The sequence below is a fragment of the Ursus maritimus genome, unplaced genomic scaffold (genome assembly GCF_017311325.1).
Source record: "Ursus maritimus isolate PB19 unplaced genomic scaffold, ASM1731132v1 scaffold_1, whole genome shotgun sequence".
NCBI classification, from domain to species: Eukaryota; Metazoa; Chordata; class Mammalia; order Carnivora; family Ursidae; genus Ursus; species Ursus maritimus.
The window spans coordinates 63,367,240-63,382,701 of NW_024423343.1; positions in this window are offsets into that span (position 1 = coordinate 63,367,240).

Below are 15,462 nucleotides of genomic sequence, written 5' to 3' on the forward strand. Positions count from 1 at the left end.
AAGCATCTATTAATTAGATACAAATCTGAAATTAAATTTTAGGTTCTGGGTAAATTAATAGAAGACTGTATTCTAATAGAAAGTACACAATTTGAAATGTGAATTGTAGTTTAGTGTGTGGATAAACAGGAGTAATAAACAAAGGGAAAATGTAAACATTGCTTCTAATTTGCTAGGAAAGTTTGGTTTGAACAATAATTCCAGAATGCCTTTTAGGTAGTGAAGTTTATATATCAAACTGTTACATGCTTGGATTTATATCATTAACTCTCAGGAGCTATTGGGTTTTTTCCTGTAATAATCAAAACAACGGCATAAAATATTTGGTACTTCATTAATTAAGCACATACCTAAATCAATGTCTACAGGTATTTACATTTACATTGCCTCTTCACCCTTCTCCCACTATCAATCTCTTACTCCTCCAGGGGTAATTCAGTTTTGAAAAACTAAGATATATGAAGCCGCTTAAAGCATCTCACAAAACAAACTGGGTTTCTTTAGAATATTCCAAGAATTGCTTTAATTCTCTGTCCTCAGCAAAGCAAAATAATTGACTCTTTTAGGTGAATCAATACTAGTTCTTTTTTCCTTTGACAACCTTAAAACAAAACAAAACAAAAAACAAAATTATGGTCATACCATAGGGGTATTAAATTCCTCTTGCTATTGTAACAAACATCACAAACATAGTGGCTTAAAACACAAATTCACTATCTTATTGTATGGAGGTCAGAAGTCCTAAAATCAAGGTGTTGTAGGACTGCATTCTTTTTGGAGACTCTAGAGAAAAATCTGTTTCCTTGTCTTTTCCAGCATTTGGAGTCCCCCTGCATTCGTGGGTCCGTGGCCCTTTCTTCCATCTTCGAAACTATCTCTGATTCTGACATCTCGTCTCCTTCTTATAAGGATCCTTGTGATTACATTGGATCCACTCAGAGGCAGGAGTAGTCTCCCCCACACAAGATCTTTAACTTAATCACTCGACAAACTCCCTTTTGCCAGGTAAGATAATATACTGACAGGTGTTGTAGATTGGGACATAGACATCTTTGTCGGAAGGGGAGGATGTCATTCTGTCTACTACAGTAGCATTTAGAAACTTGAGTCTAAATTTAATGTGGTCTAGGAAAGAGAAAATAATAGAGATGAAAAAAGAGAAAAGCCCTTTTTGAAGCAGTTTAACTTCCTTATCACTAAAATTACAGCGAAAGAGGTCATGTAATTTTTATGGGGTATTAAATGGGAAATAAGTTCTGTTAAGGCTGAAGCTAGCCTTTTTTTGGAGAGTAATTATGTAATTATTTTAATCTGTTTTATGAGGTATTTAAACAATTTATAGATGTAAATTGCCTTCCCTTTCCTGTTATCTGCTTTATCTGTCCTTCTACAGATATTTAAATGAAGCCAGAGAAGAAGTTGAAAAAGAATTTCACATTTTAAGAATTTTGTGAAAGGTATCTATCTGACCAGCTTCATGATTATATCTAGTACAAGCCCCAACACTTCACACGTAAATTACTATGTATCTAGTTACTACCATTTTTTCAAATCTGTCCCCTACAATCTATCCTAAATATTATTCTCTTTAACACACACTGCTTAGTGATCACTGTTTCTTCAACACCTTAAATCATACCACCTGATGGAGTGATTTGTTAATCAATTCTTTCATTCATCAATTTATTCAACTGATGTTTTATTGGCTGTTTTCTAGAGTTTGTGCTAGAAACTGGGTGCAGGTGGGAGTGTGTGACAAGCACAAAAAAAAAAATGTAAGTGTATGCGTTTTCACCGTGTTTTCCAGGCTCACCCCCACTGAGAATTATTTTGTTGCTTAAGGAGATAGTAACATACTGGTTAATGATGAAGATCATAGACAGTAGACTCAGACTTTCTAGGTTCAGACAGGGGCTCAACCATTCTCATCCTTCTGATTTTTTTTTAATAATAATTTTTTATTATGTTATGTTAGTCACCATACAGTACATCTTTAGTTTTTGATGTAATGGTTCTTAGCTTCCAAGTGTTTGAGTTTCTTCCAAATTTTTCCTTGTGATTGAGTTCCAGTTTCAAAGCATTGTGATCTGAGAATAAGCAGGGAATAATCTCAGTCTTTTGGTATAGGTTGAGACCTGTTTTGTGACCCACTATATGGTCTATTCTGGAGAAAGTTCAATGTGCATTCGAAAAGAATGAGTATTCTGTTGTTCTGGGGTGTAGTGTTCTATATATATCTATGAGGTCCATCTGGTCCACTATGTCATTCAAAGCTCTTGTTTCTTTGTTAATTTTCTACTTATGTGATCGGTCTATTGTTGAGAGTAGAGTGTTGAGGTCCCCTATTATTAACGTATTATTATCTATATGTCTCTTTATTCTGGTTAAGAGTTGCCTTGTGTATCTAGTTCTGTACATTTCTCAGTGCTCATCAAAATAAGTGTACTATTAATTTCCTTTGTTATTTTAGCCATTCCGACAGGTGTAAAGTGATATCTCATTGTAGTTTTGACTTGCATTTCCCTGATAAAGAGTGAGGTTGAACATCTTTCATTGTATCTGCTGGCAATCTGTATATCTTCTTTGGGAAGATGTCTATTCAGGTCCTCTGTCCATTTTTTTAATTGGATTGTTTGGTTTTTTGTTGTTAAGTTGTATGTTTTAATATATTTTGGATACTAACCGCTTGTTGGGTCCATTATTTGCAAATATCTTCTCTCATTTGGAAGTTTGTCTTTTTGTTTTGCTGATGGTTTTCCTTGCCATGCAAAAGCTTTTTATTTTGGTGTAGTCCCAGTAGCTTTCTTTGGGTTTTGTTTCCTTTGCCTCAGGAGACATACCTAGAAAAATGTTTTTTATGTCAAAGAAATTACTGCCTATGTCTTCTTGTAGGAATTTTATGGTTTCAGGTCTCGCATTTAGGTCTTTAATCCATTTTGAGTTTATTTTTGTACGTGGTTTAAGACAGTGGTCCAGTTTCATCCTTTTGCCTGTAACTGTCCAGTTTTCCCAGGACCATTTGTTGAAAAGACTGTCTTTTTCCCATTGTATATTCTTGCCTTCTTTGTCGTGGATTAATTGATCATAAAAGTATGGGTTTATTTTGGACTCTCTATTCTGTTCTATTGATCTATGTGTCTGTTTTTGTGCCAGCGCCATGCTGTTTTGATTACTACAACTTTGTACTATATCTTGAAATCTGGGATTGTGATCTCTCCAGCTTTGTTCTTTTTCAAGATTGCTTTGGCTATACGGGATTGTTTTTGTGGTTCCATACAAATTTAATGATCATTTGCTCTAATTCTGTGAAAAATACTGTTGGTATTTTGATAGGAATCACATTAAATCTATAGATTGCTTTGGATAATATGGACATTTTAACAATATTAGTTCTTCCAGTGTGCTCTTTTATTTATTTTGTTAATTTGTTTTTATTGAATAGAGAAAACCAGAGATACTTCTTTATAAAATTTCAAGCTAAACTATTTTTCACCCAACCTGCATGGAAACCCAATTCTAAAACATTAGGAGATTTTCTTGGCTGAAAAGAGATGTCAATATTAGACATGCCTGGGTGAATTTAAAGTCTTTGTACTGCCCTGCTGGCTGGGGCAGGAGACTTGGCTGCTGCTATACAAATTGAAGATAGTAAGCATTGTTTTTGACCAGAGACTGAAGAAATTTGTAGGTAATTCTGCACAAAGAAGAGGAGAAAAGAAATTTGGGTTAAAAGAATAATAAGCTCTTATTATAGAAGAGAGACAGAAACCATTGAAGAAGCACAAAAATGCTGCCAATTCTGTAAAGGTGTGACTGTAAGACCAGGTATTAGTAGACAATGTTTCAGCAGAGGATGCCCTTATTATACTAGAAGGAACACATAACTTGGATTCATATGCAGAATTCATAACAGTTATTTAAATAAGAAGGGTACAAAATAATCTGCCTATGAACTTAAAGAGAAGAAACTTCTACTCTGAGTGATAAGACAAGGAGCCAGCATTGTTGAAGATCAATACAAGTTGAATGAGCCATGGAGGAATCTTTCTTCAAAAATAAATCTGTCTTGATCCCACACCTAGCACACATCTTGATTACTTGGTAAAGTCAGTGAAGAATGAAGAAAGAAAGGAGAATTGTGGCAGGATTCTAGGACAAGAAAAAAGAAGCAGAAGGATCCGAAGAATGTAGATGTCAGGCAAGTAAGCTTCAGCTTCTTTAAGAAAGATATCCCAAGTCCCTCATGGGCAATTCTTAATTTAGAATCACCACAGCAAGCCTAGGGCAGAGCTTAAGAGAACATTACTTACATTTTTTTTTTCTGAAATCAAAGTTGATTACAAGATGGATTACTATGATCATTTAGGGACACATGCCCTTGCGTTCCACAGAAACCTCCTTGAAAAACGAATGATTTAGTTAAGAATCTACTGAGTAAACAGGCATAATACAATATACCTATATGAATACCCAAAAAGACACATGAACAATGTGTTGTGAGCACAGAGGGAAAGATTCACCTTGTCTGGGCAACTTACAGAAGTTAGCCCAAAGGAGAATTATTGAATCTAGATTTTTATTTAAGGTTACTATATGTGTTAATACAATACCTATATCAACATACCTGTAGAAGAGTACATATTTAAGTGTACACCTCAATTAATTTTCATAACATGGATATAGCACCATGTAACCAACCATGCAACCAAAGCACAGATGAAAATATAGAAAATAACCAGCACCCAAAAAATTCCCTCTGTGCCTTCTCTCTACCACCTTACCCAAAAGAAAACACTGTTCTGATTTTTTGACATTTAAATTCAATTAGCCAACACATAGTACATCATTACTTTCAGATGTAGAGTTCAATAATTCATCAGTTGCGATAACACCCAGTGCTTATCACATCATGTGCCCTCCTTAATACCCATCACCCAATTACCCCATCCTCCCACCCATCTCCCCTCCAGAAACCCTCAGTTTTCCTACAGTTAAGAGTCTTTCATGGTTTTTCTACCTCTTTGAATACTTCTCATTCAGTTTTCCCTCCCTTTCCCTATGATCCTCTACACTGTTTCTTATATTCCACATATGAGTGAAACCATATGAGAACTGTCTTTCTCTGATTGACTTATTTTACTCAGCATTAATGCCCTCCAGTTCCATCCATGTCGATGTAAATGGCAAGTATTCATCTTTTCTGATGGCTGAGTAATATTCCATTGTGTGTGTACAATATATACACACACCACATCTTTATCCATTCATTTGTTGATGGACATCTTGGCTCTTTCCACAGTTTGAGACATTGCTGCTATAAACACTGGGGTGCAGGTGCCCCTTTGGGTCACTACATTTGTATCTTTGTGGTAAATACCTAGTAGTGCAGTTGCTGGGTTAAAGGATAGCTCTATTTTTAACTTCTTAAGGAACCTCTATACTGTTTTCCAGAGTGGCAGTACCAGCTTGCATTCCCACCAACAGTGTAAGAGGGTTCCCCTTTCTCTGCATCTTTGTCAATATTTGTTGTTTCCTGACTTGTTAATTTTAGTCATTCTGACTGGAGCGAAGTGGTATCTCATTGTGGTTTTGATTTATGTTTCCCTGATGCCAGGTGATGTGGAGAATTTTTTCTTGTGTCTGTTGGCCATTTGGATGTCTTCTTTGAAGAAATGTCTGTTCATGTCTTCTGCCCATTTCTTGTTTTTCGGGTGTTGAGTTTGATATGTTCTTTATAGATCTTGGATACTAGTCGTGTATCTAATATGTCATTTGCAAATATCTTCTCCCATTCTGTAGGTTGCCTTTTAGTTTTCTTGACTGTGCCCTTTGCAGTGCAGAAGCTTTTTATCTTGATGAAGTCCCAAAAATTCATTTTTGCTTTTGTTTCCCTTGCCTTTGGAAACGTGTCTAACAAGAATTTGCTGCAGCCAAGGTTGAAGAGGTTGCTGCCTCTGTTCTCCTCTAGGATTTGATGGATTCCTGTCTCACATTTAGGTCTTTCATCCATTTTGAGTTTATCTTTGTGTATAGTATAAGAAAATGGTACAGTTTCATTCTTCTGCATGGCCGTCCAATTTTCCCAGCACCATTTGTTGAAGAGACTGTCCTTTTTCCATTGGATATTCTTTCCTGCTTTGTCAAAGATTAGTTGACCATAAAGTTGAGGGTCGATTTCTGGGTTCTTTTTTCTGTTCCATTGATCTGTGTGTCTTTTTTTGTGCCAGTACCATACTGCCTTGATGATTATACCTTTGTAATAGATCTTGAAATCCAACTTTGTGATGACACCAGCTTTGGATTTTTCTTTAACATTCCTCTGGCTATTTGGGGTCTTTTCTGGTTCCACACAAATTTTAGGATTATTTGTTCCAGCTTTGTGAAAAATGTCAATGGTATTTCTATAGGGATTGCACTGAATGTGTGGATTGCTTTGGGGAGTATAGACATTTTCACAATATTTGTTCTTCCAATTCATGAGCATGGAATGTTTTTCCATTTCTTTGTGTCTTCCTCAATTTCTTTCATAAGTATTCTGTAGTTTTTAGATTACAGATTTTTTACCTCTTTGGTTAGGTTTATTCCTAGGTATCTTATAGTTTTTGGTGCAATTGTAAATGGGATCTATTCCTTAATCTCTTTCTTCTCATTGTTAGTGTGTAGATATACAAGTGATTTCTGTGCATTGATTTTATATCCTACCATGTTGCTGAATTTCTGTATGAGATCTAGCAATTTGGTGTTGGAGTCTTTTGGGTTTTCCCCAAAAAGAAATATGGAAAGTATCATGTCATCTGTGAAGAATGAGAGTTTGACTTCCTCTTTGCCAATTTGAATGCCTTTTCTTTCTTTTTGTTGTCTAATTGCTGAGGCTAGGACTTCTCATACTATGTTGAACAACAGTGGTAAGAGTAGACATCCCTATTATGTTCCTGACCTTAGGGGAAAAGCTCTCTTTTTTTCCCCATTGAGAATGATATTGCTGTGGACTTTTTGTATATGGCTTTTATGATATTGAGGTATGTTCCCTCTCTCCCTACACTTTGAAGAGTTTTAATCAAGAAAGTATGCTGTATTTTGTCAAATGCTTTTTCTGCATCAATTGAGAGGATCATATGGTTCTTGTCCTTTTTATTAATGTGATGTATCACACTGACTGATTTGTGAATGTTGAACCACCCTTGCAGCCCAGGAATTAATACCACTGGTCGTGGTGAATTATTCTTTTAACGTACTGCTGGATGCTATTGGGTAGTATCTTGGTGAGAATTTTAGCATCCATGTTGTATATCTTTAAAATGTAAATGTAAAAATGAAAATTAAAAAAAGACTTAAAAACAAAGAGTTGATAAAATGAGAAACTAGGTGGGAAGGGGAAAAGAAGGAAGAAGACAAAGAAAATTTTGAACTAAAAGACTAAAGACTCATGAGAAAAACCCTCAAATTCTATCTAGTATTTTTCCCTAGTGCAGTTTTTAATTTCTGAGTCATCCATAAACTTGGTATTTGACTTATGTGCCTGCTGGTTTTCTGGGGGAAGGGCCTGTTGCACTGATTCTCAGGTGTCTTTGCCTCTCCCTTGTCTGGGGGCGGGGCTCAGTATAATCTGCTTCAGGTAGCTCTACATGGCTTTTGTGCCTGAAGGATTTTTGTGCCACTTTAGAGGATAAAAAAAACAAAAACAAGAACAAAAAAGTCAGTGACCAGATCTCCAGCCCTGGACCTGAAAGATCAGGGCCACCCCCTCTTCAGTGCACCCTCAGGGAATAGCAGTCAAGCACCTTTGTGTGCACCAAACTCCGAAGACTCCTGTCTTGCACACCGGCACCAATCCTCCCAGGGGAGGGTGTGGGGGGTCTCACTGCAGCCCCCTGCTGCTTTCTGGGCTCCTATTTTGGGAGTGGTTGCCCGATGGTGTGCTACTATCCTGATTTTTATCACCATAAATTATTTTTTCTGATTGGAGTAGTAATTTATAGAAATAGAATTCTAAAACATGTGGTCTTTTCTATATATCTTCTTTGGCTGAATATTATGATATTGAGGTTCATTCAGATTATTGTATGTGGCAGTAATTTTAATATATTGTAATTTATATATTCATTTGTACTATCCCAAAAGAGTAAAATATTAATTTAAGATAGACTCAATAAATCAAGGATCCATTGTGTAATCTCTGGAAAATTCCTCCCTCTTCCTCCCAAAATAGTAACACAATCTATAGGGAAGTTAATATAAAGGAAAATAGAAATATTAAAAAATGTATTTGATTAATTCTTATTAAGTCAAGAAAGAAGAAAAAGAAACGAGAACAGAGGGAAAAATGGGGGAAAAGCGTAAGCTAATAGATGCAGATTTAAATATACCAGTGATAACATTAAGAGATGAAGATTTTCAATCTGAATGATAATAGGCCTAACCATTTTCTAATTACAATAAACACCTTAAATATAAGAAAGATTGAAAGGGGTGCCTGGATGGTTCAGTCAGTTAAGCTTCTGCTCTTGATTTTGTCTCATGTCATGATCTCAGGGTCCTGGGATCAAACCCCATGTGGGGCCCTGCACTTAGCAGGAAATCTGCTTGTCCCTCTCCCTCTGCTCCTCCCCGGGCTCATGCTCCCCCTCTCTCTAAAATAAATAAATTAATTAAATCTTAAAAAGAAAAAGATTGAAAGTAAAAGGATACAAAAGGATATGCCGTGCCAATATTCACCAAAAGAAAGAATGTATAACTTTACTAAAATCAAACAAAAATACTTTAAAACAAGAAACATCAGTAGAAATAAGATGGCATTTCATAATGAGAAAAGGTTGACCTACCAGGAAGATATCACATTATATCTTTGTATACCCAAAATCTAGCTTTTATTTATTTATTTATTTATTTTTAAAGATTTTATTTATTTATTCGACAGAGATAGAGACAGCCAGCGAGAGAGGGAACACAAGCAGGGGGAGCGGGAGAGGAAGAAGCAGGCTCACAGCGGAGGAGCCCGATGTGGGGCTCGATCCCAGAACGCCGGGATCACGCCCTGAGCCGAAGGCAGACGCCTAACCGCTGTGCCACCCAGGCGCCCCCAAAATCTAGCTTTTAAATGTAGAGAGCAAATACTGACAAAATTATATGAAAAGTACACACATCCACACGCATTGTAGGATATTTTTCCAAACTTCTTTCAGTAACTCATAAAAGAAGGCAATGAAAAATCAGGAAGCATATAAAATATTTGAACAACATTATTAACAAAAGTAACTGACATACAGAACATTCTACCCATTAACAACAGAATACACTCCCCCCTCCCAAGGGCACATGGAACATTTAAGGAAATAGCTCAAGGTCTTGGACCATAAAGCTCAAGGCTTAAAAATCATACAGAATATTTATCTGACCACAATGGAATTAAACTAGTGGCAAATAACAAAGCAAACAAGAAGGAAATCTCTAACGCCTTAGCAATTAAATAACATACTTCTAAATAGCCCATTGGACAATTGTCAAATAAGATAATAATTTGAGCTAAATGAAAATGAAAAAAGGAAACAGAAACTTACAGAATGTATCTAAAGCTGTGCTAAGTAAAACGTAGAGACTTAAATCCGTATTGTGGAAAAGAAGAAATCTTAAACATTAATCTTTGATGAATCCATCTAAAGAAGCTAGGAAAATATCAACAAATCAAACCAAAATAAAAGAGAAGAAAATAAATAATAAAGTACACAAACAATAGAAAATAAATGAATGAGAGAAGTCAATAAAACCAAATTTAGTTTTTAAAAAAGACTTAAAAATTTGAAAAAAAAAATAACAAAACTAATCAAGAACAAAAGAAATTATCAAACTAAGAATTTAAAAATGAGATATTGTTACATTTCCTGTAGGTGTACAAAGATAAGAGAGAGTATAATGGACATCTCTATTCCAATAAGTTAAACATTTCAATGAAATGGACTAATTTCTTAAAAATGTAGTTTTCCAAATTTGGCATGGGAAGAAATGGAAACCGTGAATAGTTCAGTACCTACTTAAGAACTTGAATATGGCATTAAAACCATGGTTTCACATGTGAACTTTTTTAGACGTATATATAAACTCCTTCAGAAAGTAGAAAAACTTCTTGAATCCTTTTATGAGGTCAGTGTAACCACAGATCTAATATCTGATGAAGTTATTGTAAGAAAGATAAATTATATGCCAATGTCCCTCAAAATCATAGATGCAAAATCTCTAAACAAAATATTAGCAAATCAATCTAGTAATATATAAAAAAGATAATATGCCATTATCAAATTATATCTGCAATGATGTAAAGGTAGTATGACAGTAGTAAAGCAGTTTATTCCAAACTCTCTTTTCCAAGCCAGGCTTCCTTCTCTTGGCTGAATTCTGAACCATTTGCCTCTTTGCTTCTTTATTTTCCCAACTTCAGTTTTTTATATTATGTTTTCCTTTCCCTTGCCTTTCAGAAGTCTTCATAGTCTTAAATTGGGGTGCCTATCAACCACAATTCCAAAACTCCTTCTAGAAATATTCAGGCAGCCTTGAGTTGGGCATACAGTGTTGGGCATACAACTCTCCTTATTGGAAAATTTCTGGATTCCCTAACCCAGGCTTCCCTGGTGATGTATATTTCATATGGCTTTCCAAACCTTCCTCTAATGGGAGATGGATAAACTCCTTTACCTGTTGAAACTTGCATTAGGACTAAATCTATGTTATTAAATATTGCTCAGCCAGCCACATTATCTTAGATAGGATTACATAAAAATAGAATATGAAGTAAAAGTAAGTAAAAGTTTACCTGATTTTTATTGGTAATTGAAGCACCATGGGAGCTGAGGTCTGAGGTACTACAGTCACCAACAGGGCATAAGAAAATAGCTTTTGCTTCAGGTTCTGATTTCTATAAAAGGGAGAAGAGATATACAGGAGTGCTTTACAGAGGCAGGCACAGCTTTGTAACAAGGATGAGTTCTTGCTTTGTCTCATGGGATGTTTTCTAGAAGCAGGATGGAACTTCCTCATCTCAAATAGTCCAAGCCAGGAGGAAGTTGAAAGGGAATTTATTCTGGTTCTCTCTGGACCTCTATCCCTCATCAAAGTTTTCCTCATGGAGTATTACTTTGCCTTCACTTCCAAGTGTTTCCCCTGACTGTGTCAGCTCTCATCAGGAAGGTAAATCCCTCCACCAGCTGCATGGAACTTTCTTTGCATCAGAACTGGTAAGAGGAGCAAGCATCACAATATTTAGCATTAGGTTGTACTGCAACAGTTGAGACAAGGTCCACATAAAGTTATTAGATCTCCAGCAACTGAGACCAAAGAATCGGTCTAGGGAACAAAAAAGAGTTTGAGAAGCTGTGGTAGCAATAGATGGTGACAGATACGCTCATATAACGTGAGTCTGCCTGTTAAACTCTAGAAATATATTCCTCACTTCTAGTGTTGCCTTTTTAATGAATAAAATTATTTGCTGCTTTTCAGTGTGATACTCAAGAACACTGTTAGATTGAATCCCTGAGTTTTTGCAAATTCTGAGCTACCACATTTTCAAGATGTGGGACACACATCCTACCAGAGCATACCAGGTTAATATCCCCAAGTAATTTATCGTTAGAAAAATAAGTCATACATTGAAATTCAGAATATATTAAAAAGACCGATGGTAATAGCAAGCTTTATCAATACCAATAATCTTCCCCAGACACATTTTTGTCTCATATTTTTATAACACTTCTTAGAGCATTTCATCAGTTGTGTTAACATTTCTTGCATCACTCTGTACTTCTCAGACATTATAAAACTTGGTGTGACAACTAAAAATGGATCCTGTTTAAATGGTTATAAATAATATTCACTGTAAAACAAATTTAGAAATACATTTAGAAAAGAATGAAAGTAGAGAATGGGTACTTAGAAGTAAGGAATAAAAATGACCAATATGCTAATTGGTTTTACGAGTAGTTTAACATTTCTCTTTTACATCAAGTTATGATGAAACCGGAAATTATGTTATTACTGTAAGAGAAGACTGCTCCCATCTTTCCATTCCCTTTAGCATCTCCATTTAATCGTGTTTAGAAGATGGATTAGAATTTAACTTGTCACTTATGGCTTTTAGTAAAAAGCTTGGAAAGAGTTGCTTTTCAACACTTTCTCCTCAGCAGTCCCAGTGGGCCTATGAGGACTATTATGTTCTTCCAACTCTTGGCATAATATTCTAAGAAGATGCCAATGCTTAGCCAAAGCAGCTACATTAGGAAAAGTGAATATTTGGGAGGAGACAGAGCATCCCTAGGAAGGAGTTTGGCTGGTGCCAGGCAGTAATGTGTGGAGGCAGCTCTTAGGGGATGTAGGGTACTGAGTGAAAAAGCTGGCTCCTCCAACTAGTAGAAAACAAATAACTGAGGCTCATGTGTACAAAATGACTCCATTATTATATTCACGGGCACTGCCAAACCAGTACAGCACAGGACTTTAATACATCTAAACTTGTGATCTGGGCTGTAGTTATAATGTAAATCCCTGGACTCCATCCACATCTCCTGGTTTTGCAGCAAATTCTTTAAGCTATTTTTATGCAAACCAAAGTTTGGGAACCATGATTTGGCTTAGAATCTAAAGGTTAAGAGGTTATCCACTAGGGGTTAAGAACATGGACTGTGGTATAAGTCTACCTGGACTCTCTACTTATGTTCAGATGATAATCTTACTTCCCTTAAGAGCCTTTAGCTCAGCATATAATTTGGGCTCCATGAATCTTGGCTGTATTAACAATTGTCAAGGCAAAGCTCCGTATTTTCAGTGCCTTTGTTCCTTGTGTGCTGCCTTTTAATAAATTCATTTCCCCTTTAAGAATACTCTAAACGATCATTTTAACAAGATTTCAAACCTGCAGAATTGGGAATGCTTTTAATTTAAAAAAAAAAATGGTATTCTGCATTCTTCTAGAGTCAGGGGCTTATTTATTAATGGTCTAGTTACTTCTCTACACATGGGAAAGTCCAGAGTTACCTGAGTACAGACATTACTGTTCAACATGTTAAATGTCAGAGGAACATAGGCTGAATTGCCCCCCAAATAACTAAGACCCAAGTAAGCAATTTAGGATTCTTTCAAGTTTCAAAACAAGTCAAAAATAAACAGATCTCAGTTGGACAGGGAATGAAGGAACTGGGTGAGGAGTGAGGAGCCCGAATAAAAAGAGAATGTCGGCTATATTCAAACAAACGAATTGTTGGAGAGTACAATATACTGCATTATTCACATACTCCATTACCACTCTGACTTCAATAAATAATTAACCCTCCATGAAATGAATACTGTAAGTTAGAGATTAAGCTAAAAATGTATTATATATAATATTATCAGAATTTTCAACTGTAAATATTTTTTAAACAACTAATTTCAAGTAAAATGGAGACATTATATTTCAGATGCAAATGTGAGTTCTCAGATAATCATAATCTTCTTAGTCTCAAAGTCCTCAAAACTCACATAATTGCCTAAGCAGTAATATATTTCTTACATTATCTTTACTCTCTAAATGCATTTTTGGTTTTTATTCCTTGCTCTTAGACTATTGAAAATCATTACCAGTGCAGCAAGACTAATTTTTATGCCATTACAAATACTGACATTTATTCTTAATGACTATAAGGGCAGAAGCCAAAAAGCAATTGCAATCGATTATATGCAGAGAGTTCTTTTAGTCACAATTACAGCATTTGTATAAATTTCAAAATCTGAAGTTGTAGATGTCTCAGAAGACAAATTCTCAATTATCGTTAAAATACGAAATATAATTTTCTAAAACAGGTGTATGTCTCTTAAACAAGATCTGGATCTTGCAGCTAATTCTGCCCTGCAATGTTTTTGGTTTTTTTTTTCCTAGATCCCAATATAAATGGTCACTTTTTTGCAATTAACTTCCCCCAAAATATATTAAAATTTCTTTGCATTCTTTAATTATTTTATTAAATTTGAGCACTGATTTTATATAAATTCCCTATTCTTTGCCTGGAATTTTAAATGTGATTCCTTCTCTGAAGCACTTTAGTGCTATTATTCTTTACTGAAGTGATTCAAAAACCTTCTAATGTCCTTCCTGCCAGCTTACCTGTTTCTTTGCTTTTTCCTGTGCTTGGTTTGGGGGAGGCTCAGTTATTTAATCAATGGGTTCTTTGTTTTTCTTTTCTTTTTACACATCAATCCCTATTTCTAAGCAAATACGGTCTGTGGAAATAGAAACTCCTTGCTCTTATACCTCAGGCCAAATTTCTTAGTTACAACCAAACTGCCTCTTAAGGGGTTGTCAAAATTGCTGCATTGGTCAAAGCTTAGCTGTCACTCTGACAAGAAGTGTTTTTGATCCTTGTCATCTAGATCTAGAATGATATTTTTGATCCCCCGTGTAGTACCTTCTATTTGTTCTTTTAATGCACCTATCACATTGTACTGTAAGTTCTATTTATTTGTCTGTATCCTCTATAAAACTATATATTTCATGAGGGAAAATAGGGGTCTACCTTGTGGCTAACACAATATCTGGCACATATATTTGTGTGTAAAATTAACAATGAAAACTCCCTCTGCTTGCCTTTGAGGAATTAAGAATGAAAGGCCTGAATGGACAGGACATCTAGCAGTCTATCATTGACATCTGTTATCTTCAGTGTCCCTTATGAAATATATCTTAAATTCTACAATGAGAGAGTTGAACTAGATGCTATCTAGAGATCATTGTCAGCTCTGAATGTCTAATAACATCTGATTTTTGCTGTTCCTTACAATTAATCTGAACAGGAGGGGAAAAAGGAAAGCTAAATGAAGATGTATCACTGCAAATGTGTGGAAATGTAGATATATGAGTAATGAGAGGGAGAGAATAGAAAAGGAGTAAGGGAAAGAAGGAGACTGAGATAAAGAGAGCCAACACAGACTCTGAAATTTGATTTCAAACTGGAATTATTTCAGATATACCAATTGAATCAACTCAAACGTATCATGTATAATTAGTAATTTCACCAGAGTCACAGCTGCAATAAAAATAGATATATCTGAACCAAAATTTTGCACAACACCATATCTCCAATAAGAAAAAGCTTAATAAAACCATGGGGATAAAGGGTGGAGGGACCTATACTGTGTAGCCTAGAAAGCTTAATTTGAACGGCAGGGGGCAGTAGGGCATTTTCTTATTTAAAATATAACGTATCTAAAGGAAAAACTTAACTTGAAACTTTTTCCATCAGTCACATTTACTCAAATGCCCACTATATGCAGACCTTTGAAAAATATATTGAGGAAAATTTCCTAAGAAATAATGTACTAGTTCATAAGCATTTAAAATGGAATAATTATTAAATTAATCATCATTTCTATGTTACTTTACTTAAGTCAATGTTTACTAGTTCAATTAAAACAGATAGCTAATATATATATCCCTCATATAACAGC